Source organism: Neofelis nebulosa, chromosome 12, assembly GCF_028018385.1.
Source record: "Neofelis nebulosa isolate mNeoNeb1 chromosome 12, mNeoNeb1.pri, whole genome shotgun sequence".
NCBI classification, from domain to species: Eukaryota; Metazoa; Chordata; class Mammalia; order Carnivora; family Felidae; genus Neofelis; species Neofelis nebulosa.
The window spans coordinates 4,788,154-4,797,913 of NC_080793.1; positions in this window are offsets into that span (position 1 = coordinate 4,788,154).

Sequence of the window (9,760 nt, forward strand, 5' to 3'; positions counted from 1 at the left end):
CTAAATGGTCAACACACACTGAGCACCCACTCTGTGCCTGCAAGGTCTCAGGCCCCCGAGGGTAAGTCTCGAGCCCCGTGGCCAGGTGTGACAGGACCATTTCCAGAAAGAGCCTCCTTACCGGGGGTGTCCACAAACAGGCCACTGCCCTTCACCTGGTCTGCTCAAGAACTGCTTCTCCTGTTTGTTGAAATGCTTCCTGCATTTGGCTGGCCAAGAGGCACTGCCCAGAACCACGGCACGGCCCCCCACCCACCACCCGCTTCCGGGCAACCCTCGGGGCCCAGCAGCTACCCAGGCCTCACTCACCTGGCACCTGCTTTGACTGGTGGGCACCTGGGGCCCACGGGTGGTTAACTCCTCTAATTATCACTGCTGGTCACACACCACCCCCCTCCACCCCCACACAGAGCCCAGAGGTCAGCTAGTGCAGTTCCCTGCTGTCCCCCAGAGTCCCCTATGGGCAGCTTCAGGAAGACCCCCCTTCCAGACACCCCTAAGGGCCCAGTTTGTTGGGCTGGCCACTTTGGAGTCTCCTCACAGCAGGGCAGGAAGGCAGCTTCTGTTCCCACAGGGCCTGGGAGCGTGGTGCCCATCCACCAAGTCAAGGTGGCCTCCCAAAGCCATGCTTCCCGGTCACCACCAACGTCCCCCCCCTCACTACTCTGCATTTCATAATCAAAGAGAGTTTCTGCTTATAGAGGGGGGAGCTCTCCTCTGGCTGTCCTGTCTGCTGTCTCTCAAACAGGCTCTACAGGATGAAGAAGTGTAGGGGGGCAGAGAGAAGGTTCCAGTTCCAATAAACGACGGGCGACATCGATGACCCAGAGGGCTGTGTTGAGCGGGGTCCCAGCTTATCAGGACGCGGTGCTGCGATTAACTGGTCTGGCCGTCTGGTGATGGATTCGTCGTGTCTGGGAGAGGGCCATGGTAGACCTCACCCTGTTCTCCCTGATCTAGAAGGTGGGGATGTTCTCTGTCCATTCCGTAGATAGTCCAGAACTGCACCAGACAGAAACAGGTGCTTGGGACATGCTGCTGACTGAGGACGATGACCTAACCAGTCTGTATTCATTGAGTACCTACTATGCATGATTGCAAAGATGATTAGTAGGGAGAGGAAATAGTAGTGATGTTTCTGGGAAATTTGAGGGTCAGTTTCTTTATCCATCCATCCATCCATCGATCCATTTATCCATCCATCCATCCATCCATCGATCCATCCACCCATCCATCCATCCATCCATCCAACCATTCATCTATCCATCCATCCATCTATCCATCCATCCATCCGTCCGTCCATCCATCCACCCATCCATCCATCTATCCATCCGTCCATCCGTCCATCCATCCATCCATCCGTCCATCCATCCACCCATCCATCCATCCATCCACCCATCCATCCATCCATCCATCCATCCAACCATTCATCCATCCATCCATCCATCTATCCATCCATCCATCCATCCATCCATCCATCCATCCATCCACTTCAGAGTTGTATGCAGAGCTCTGTGTTGGGGGCTGGAGGTCCAGACCAGCCTCTGCTCTAGGAAGCTTCCAGCCCAGTTACGGGGAGACAGGTGAGCAGGGGTGGTTGTGAGCTGCCACTGGCAGCAGGGAGTGGATACAGCCCTGCTGTTCACCTCCCTGGCAGAGCAGCCCTGTGAGGACCGGCCAGGGTTATTAATATCCTGCTGAGTCAGGGGGCTCTTGAGTTTCAGCATCACAAGATGTTAGATATTCGTGACTCCTGACTGCCCTCTCCTCCTTCCTCCCTCCCCCCTGCCCTTCCCTCTACCTGCCTCAGGCTGGCCAGGAGGCAGCAGGTGCTGATAGAAAGAGGTGTAGAGGAGGGGCTACGACCGTGGGAGAGAACGCGCTCAGACCCCCGTTCTGCCACCCACCTGGGCCCCCCACGAACAACATCACTTCTCCGAGTCCCCTCTTCTGCAAAAAGGAGGTAAGAGTAGCAGCTCCACAGCATTAAACGGGCTGCTAACGCCACAGGCGGGCTCCTAGTCAATGTTCAAAAGTGACGGTGGTTCTTCCAAGTACCCACTGATGCTGTTCCACGCGCCTTGTCTTGGGGAAGCGACAGAGAACAAGGTCCATGTAGTTCTGTGGGCGTGAAACTCACACGGGTCAGGCGGCAGATGTGGGGCCTCTGATGGGGGACCCCAGGACCCGGCAGCTCCCAGAGTTTCGTTCACATGGAGGCTCCCACAATCCCAGCATGGTGATTACTGGTTGCGGATGCCCCTCCCCCACACCCTGCTGCATGATAAGCTCCACTGGGACGGCTGTGCCTGTCCGGTCAACACAGACCTCCCGGGGTCTAAGCCGGAGGAGGCGCTCGATCAATATTTGCTACCCGAAACTGCCCCCACAGAGAAGACAGAACACGGCCACCCACGGCCCTGGTGTCTCCAGTCCTCATGACTTCACGGACAGAAGAAGAGGTAGTGACACCCCCAGGCAGCGTCAAATCATTGGATATCTGTGACCCGTGACCCCGTGAACACCCAAGATGTATGTCCCCGCACCCGACCTGAGCGAGCTTTTGAGCTGGGGAGGGAAAAAGGAACTTAGTTTAAAAGTGCCCCCCCCCCAAAATAAAGAAATAAACTTAAAAAAGCGGGGGAGGGTGGCGCCTGGGTGGCTCAGTCGGTTAAGTGTCCGACTTTGGCTCAGGTCATGATCTCGCGGTCCGTGGGTTCGAGCCCTGCGTCGGGCTCTGTGCTGACCGCTCAGAGCCTGGAGCCTGTTTCAGATTCTGTGTCTCCCTCTCTCTGACCCTCCCCCGTTCATGCTCTGTCTCTCTCTGTCTCAAAAATAAATAAACATTAAAAAAAAAAAAAGCGGGGGAGGGTGGTGCCTGGGTGGCTCAGTTAAGCATCCCGACTCTTGATTTCGGCTCAGGTCGTGATCTCCCGGTTGCTGAGTTCGAGCCCCACGTTGGGCTCTGTGCCGACAGCACGGAGCCTGCTTGGGATTCTCTCTCTCCTCTCTTTCTCTGCCCCTCCCTTGCTCTCTCTCTCAAAATAAATATATAAACTTAAGAAAAAAAAGTGCCTCCCAAAAATAAATGGATGATACATGCAGGGTCCTCCAGCAGACGGCTTATTTCTTATCACCTGTCTTCGATTCTGTCATCCCCGGATCCCTTCCTTCCCCCTTCTGTTCCATATCTGGCCACTCTCAGCTCTCAGCGTAGAAAACAAGGTTCAAAAGTAGAATTTCAATGCCAGCCCTGCTTACCTTCATAATCCCTTCGTGGCACCTTGCCTTCAGTCAGTGGGGGACAGGCTATTTCCCAAGCATGCCTGGGATGTCCCCTGCCTAGATCGGGAACAAAGAAGCAGGCACTCGGATGGATTTGAGCAGATTCGAGCCCCTGGCCGGAGCCCTCTGCCTCCATGGGTCTCGGGCAACCGTGCGTGGCTTTGGAGGCTGGCACCGGTGCCCTCTTCCCTGACCTCCGTCCTGGGAGAACTGACCCCAGCCCCTGACCTGAGGCCCCCTGGGCCACTCTTGGGGGGAGATGACACAGCATGGCGGCAAAGCTCGTGACTCTGCAGACGAGCAGTGTGGAGCCCCAGCCCCACCCTCAGCACGCGTGTGACTTTGGACACATCGGCTGTCCTCTCCGAATGCCAACGGCCTCATTTGCAGACCGGGGAGAAGAATGGCTCCCCCGGGGGGTTGCTCAGGAGATCGGAAGAGATCAGGCACGTGCCTGACTGGAAGGGTGTGTAATGCACTGGTAAGTGCTCAGCCGACACTGGCAGTGGGTCCGCGATCACCGTCCGCCTTACGCTGTGGCTGTTTGGACATCCGGCTCTCCTCTACCAGGCTGCGAAGAACTTGACGGCAGGGACCGCTTCTGCCTCACTTTCGTTTTTCATTCCCTCCCTTGCCTCCCCGCCCCCACGCCCCCCACCCCCTTGGAAGGAGGGAGGGAGGGAAGGAAGGAGGGAGTGGCTCTAGAAGGAAAAGGTGACGGTGACATTACCGAAGTCATTGCCGAGCAGCTGCTTCGTGGGGGGCCACGTGCTTCATAACCATCCCCTTTCTGCCCACTGCCCCGTCTGTGACCAGCCGTCCCCCCCTCGTTCACGAGCGAGGAGACTGAGGCTCAGGGGAGGTAAGTCACCGGCCCCAGATCCCCCGGCTGACTCCGTAGGGGTGCTCACACACAGAGTGTGGCAGCCGAGGGGCCCTCCCGCGTGTACATCAGCCAAACGCTGCTAGGGGTTCCCCGCCCATCTTTCTTGTAAGAGACTTTCAGATCAAGTTCTAATCGGAGCGGAGAGCGGCGGAGAAGCGGTCTGGGGACTGCCATCCTATTGGGAACGAGGACTTGACGTTGGCCGGGTTGGACCAATCCTGTCCCACTCTCTACTCGGATGCTATTTTCGTGCGCGGTGGGGAAAATAACCATCTCGCCCCCCTCCCGTCCCAGCCCCAGAAGGGGTAGCTTTGTAAGCATATGGAGAGTGGGGAAGAGAAAAGTGCCGAGCGCCTTGACTCCAACGTCATTCGTGTGAGTGTTCCATGCAGGCTGAAATGAAAGTCGGTGGTGAAACACACAGAGGGAAGTGAAACCTGCATAAAGGAGAAAACAGCCTCCCGGTAACTCCTGCTCCCTGGGTATAAGGCTGCATTCCATGGCAACAGCATTCACACTTTGCTGAAATAAAAGCTCCTACCAGCTGGACCCGTTATTGAAGAAGATTAGCATATTTCGTGTGACTGACTGAGTGGCACCAGCTGCCCCCACTGAACTGGCTTCGGGACACAGGAGCCCTGAGGCAGGGGAGTGAGAAGTCGCCCTCAGCCAGACCCCAGAGGCCCTCTGGCCACTCTCCAGCGTCTCTAGACTCCAGAGATCGTGACTGCCCCTGGACCGCGGCGCATGAGGACAGCGGGGGCCCTTTAGATCTGCGAGTGGGTCATGGTCGAGCCTGAGGGTTAAAGACAGGGACGGGGAGACACAAGACCTGAGTTCAAAGAGCTGAGTTGGCGAATGCCTGGCTAGTTGACCTGGGACAGGTCAATTCTCCTCTCTGTACTCAATTTTCACGTCTCTAAAATGGGTATAACAACACATCCCATCAAGGGGTGGGTACCGATCCAGTAAAGAAATGTATGCAAAGCCCTTAGCACATAGCAAGCAGTCGGTACGTGCCCACTTTCTAGTAAATCCTTCTAGAGAACTGCAGTTAACTTTTCAGGAATGTACCTGTTGGATAAAACGAGCAATTATTTTAACATTTGATGCTTTGTGGAAACTTTTATACTAGCCAAGTGCTAAATGTGGTCATAAAGCTGTGTGTGTGAGTGCGTGGTACGTGTGTGTGCGTGTGAGAGAGAGAGAGAGGGAGAGAGAGGGAGAATATGTGGCATTCACGGTGCAGAAGGAGGGCAAGCTTCGGGGCCAGAGGGATGGGCTTTGAGTCCTGCCTCCTCATTTACTGAGTGGTCTTGGGCGGGTCACTTCACCCCTGACACCCGTTTCCGGGCTCTGGAACAGCAATAACGTGCCTCTATCTTAGACTTCTTGAGGAAATTAAAACGACGCGTGCGTATAAGGAACCTAACATCGGTCAGCCTCGTAAAGGACAAAGTGGCTACAGGTAAATGCAGAGTCAGATCCCAGAACAGAAAAAAGCCATCAGTGGAAAGGCAGGTGAAATCCAGGAAGAGAGCTGTACCAACGCTAATATCTGGGTTTGGATAAACGTACCATGGTTATTCGAGACAGTAACGTTAGGGGAAACCAGGCGACGGGGGCGGAGAACTCTCCGCGCTATCTTTGCAATTTTTCTGAAAATCTAAAATTTTTCCAAAACTTAAACAAATAATCACATATGCATCTATTATTTTTTAAGGGGTTAAGCGACGGGTCTAAAGGGACCTTAAGGGTTATGTGGGACGAGTCGATGTACGGTGGGCTCTTGGACTGGATCCTGAGATGGGGAAGAAGAAGAAAATCGCCGACAAGAACAGTGTCGGGGGGAATTAGCAACATGTGTACTCGTGCCACAGCCATCACTGTGGACTCCCTGAACCCGGTCACCATCTTGAGGTCGTGAGAGGGAGCGACCCTCGGAATAAGGTACATATTGCCAGCACTGGGAACGATGCTGTGACGGTTACGGGTTTGATGTTGGGCCGGTGGAAATGTTCCGCACTGGGGATTTCGTGGCGGTACAGCATTGCGGATTTGTGGATGGGCTAAACGCCACCGGATCGTTCACTTAGGAACGGTCAGTTTTATGTCACGTGAGTTTCACCTCGGTGCCTTAAAAAAACGTATGGAGAAAGGAGAGAGAAGGCGTCCCTATTCTGAGGAGACACAAACTGCAAGTAATTGGTGGTGAAGGGCATCCTGTCCCCAGACTTACTCCGAAATGATTCAGCAAAACACCCCCAATAACACCAGTGATGCAGGGGCAGCGGGGGAGTTGATAAAGCACGTGTGTGGCAAAGAGTTAACAGCTGCTGAGTCTGGGGCCAAGGAGATGCGGGGCTTAACTTGACTCTTCTCGCGTAGGTTCGGCATCGCTTTCAGATTAAAAAGCGGAAACCAAAAACCAATGGCCTTTAATTCAAAACAACCGGGTGCTTGCTACAATAGAGGGAGCTTATCCAATAATGAAGTTATTATGGCTATATGTGCACACGGTATTAGAATGTCACCTTAATACTTAGGATTCATTTTCGCAAATACGTCCCGGACCCTCGGCCGAGGGGAGATCCGGGCCGGCCCGGCACAGGCGGGCTGAACCAGGCAGTGCCCACCCCCAGCGACTCAGGGGGAAGGCCTCGTCGGGACTGTGGTCAGGGGGCAGCAGGGTTCAGCGGCCGTGCCCAGGTCCCGGCCGCATGCCCGCACCCAGATAGGTGCCCGCCAGAGAGGGACAGGATGAACACACAAAACGAACCGGCAGGTCCTGGAACCAGATATTGTAGGTGCTACGGAGCAGCCCAAGGGGCTCCGCCCAAGTGATGGGGGCACCGGTGGGGGGAGGGGGGAGCTGAGCCACCCCACTCACCCTTCACAGCCACTGGCAAGTGGAGAAGCCGCCACTCAGGAGGGTTCAGTGGTAGCCAAGGCTCCAGGGGCACACCAGACTGGTCGCCATTTAGGACAACGTCTGCTCGGCTGGGCGCTGACCCTGAGGAAGCAGGGTGGGCTGGGGTGGGGGAGGGAAGTGGGCTGGGGGGGGGGGTCACATCCGTCACTGCCGCTCGCCCGGCGATGGCTCCCCGGGCTCCCGTTGAGCCCCATCAACACCTGAGTCGCCAAGTCCCCGCATCAACGATGGCAATCAGGCTAGGAGCGCGTAATTAGATCATTCAACTGCTTTCCAGGGAGAGCTGCTGTTTAATTAAAGAGGACTTTAACTGAAGGCGGATCCAGGGAGCTGGGGAAGACCAGCCTGCTCGGCTAGGGACGTTGCAGCAATCTGACAAGGTGCGGAGCCTGGGGGGCTGTGCCCGCAAACACAGGCTGCCACAGGCTGCCGGCGGCTGTGGCTGCCGCGGACGAGGAGGGGTAGGGAAGCACCAGCTTGCTTCCAGGGAAGGGCGGCGAGCAGGTCACGTGATAGCAAGTCCGAAAGAGATCCGGTTAGCCTAGGTTTCCAATCGGCTGGCAAGTCCACAGACACGGTGCCCTGTGGCCTGCCAGTCTAGCTCTGTGACCTCAGGAACTTACTTAACCTCTCTGAGCCTCAGTTTCCTGATCCAGGCCACAAGGTGAGAAGGGTGACTTTTGGGTACAGTGAGGGATTCTTCTGATAGCTGAGGCTTTGTAAGCCCGTTTTATATTAGCCAGTTACTAAATATGGCCTGAAGCTGTGTGTGTGTGTGTGTGTGTGTGTGTGTCTGTTCACGCGCCCGCGTGCGCAGATGTGCGTGTGGGGGAACGGCACACATTGTCTATTTTTTGGGACAAACGGACTAAGCGCTCCAGTAGCCGCGGAGCGAGGCTGAGGTCACGCGGGTGTGAGGGTTGCGCGATCTCATGAACGGAAGCCCTCAGAACAGGTCCAGGGGCCCGATGATGTCACTTGCATTTACAGGAAAGAAAGGTGATTAACGCATCTTGGACCCAGAGAAGAAAGTTTCTAAGCTCCTGACATAAATATATTTGTTGTGAAATGTAAGCTCAAGAAACCCACTCCTAAGACAAGTGTGGACGTTTAAATGTTCTCTGCCCCTCCACCCGATCGTTTCCAGAGACAATGGGGAGTTGGTCAGAGTGCACGGGGGACGAGTGACCCAACGACAAGCGTGTCAGGATCATTCATCGAGTGTTGCGAAAGGGCATCTGTGCGCAGGCTCCGCGCGGGACGCCGGGGGGCCACGGTGGACAGGACCCCCGTCCGCGGGAGTCTTCAGGCAAGTGCGCGCCACCCCCTTAGGTCTGGGGGGTGGGAGACCCTAAGTGGCAGACAAGGGCAAGACACGGTCACAAAGTGCGAGGGAACGATGTTTACTCCAACAGGACGGGCCAAACTGGGCAAGGGGAGTAAGTTTTTGCCACTCCCTCCCCCAATTTCTTGCAGGATGTCCCCCCCAGATCTTCTGCAGAGAACAGAGCTGCTGTCCCCGCCGTGACCAGGCCCCGCATCCCGAGCCCTGGCAACGGGTTAATATTTTTAATTGGAGCTTTTCACACAGAGCTGCCCTGGAGCTCTGTGCCCCCCCGGAAATGACTTGCACTCTCCCTAATGAAGTGGCCCTTTCCTTCTGTCCCCGTCATCTCTGCTGCCATCTGATTAGGGAAAGCCTCGCCCTGCCCCCCAGGGTCAGATATTGTCCTCCTCTTCCCAGAAACCACCATGCCGTTTAACTACAAAACAAAACTATATGAAAAGGCACGCATTCCCTGCCTCCTGGCTGGGGTGGGAAAGTGGAACCCTTCTGGCACACGGGCCTGGGTGGGGGGGAGCGGGGGGCAGGCAGGAAGACAAGGGTGACCGTCCCTGAACAAGCGGGTAGCAGAAACTCCGGCCTCGTCCCCTCCAGAGGGGACAATTCTGGGAAAAGTCCGAGCTCTAGAGGGCTTGGGTGAGGGATGGTCCCACACTGTGGGACGTGCAGAAATAGAGAGTAAGTGCCTGTGTGTGAAGTATTTTTAAGGGTCATTAATATTAACAGCACCATTCCAAATAGAATAATGAGCAGGACTCTAATTAATCATTTTTAATGGCAGCTTTGCTCCCATTTTCATACTGCATTTTTAATCCACAAGTCTCCCAAGGGGCCTTTTGCCACTGGGAATATTAACTGGAGGTGGCTTCTCCCCTCCCCCAGAGAGACCCCAGTCCGGCCTGCAGTCTGGCGATCGCTCCCAGGTCAGAAAATCCACGAGGCTGCCGCGAAGGCCCAGAGGCTGAAGCGACGGTGGTCACGCGTTCGCTCAACAGACGGTTTAGAAGCGCGTGCCCGGTCCTTCGGCGGGGCTCCGAGGACGCAGCGGTAGTCGCGGCAGTGACAGCCACATCCCCATCCGGGGAGACAGAGTAACGACAACCGCGTGCAGAAGGGCCCGCCGGGAGATGCTGGGCGCTCTGGGAGCCCACCGGGACGTCCAAGCAGAGCAGGGAGGCTTCCTGGAGGGAGTGGCATGCGGCTGAGCTCTGAAGTGTGGCTAGGAGTCAGCAGAGGGGAGACAGGGCACCAGGGACAGATGGGCACGTGCAGAGGCCCAGAGGCAGGAAGAGACGAGTGGCGGGTTCGAGAA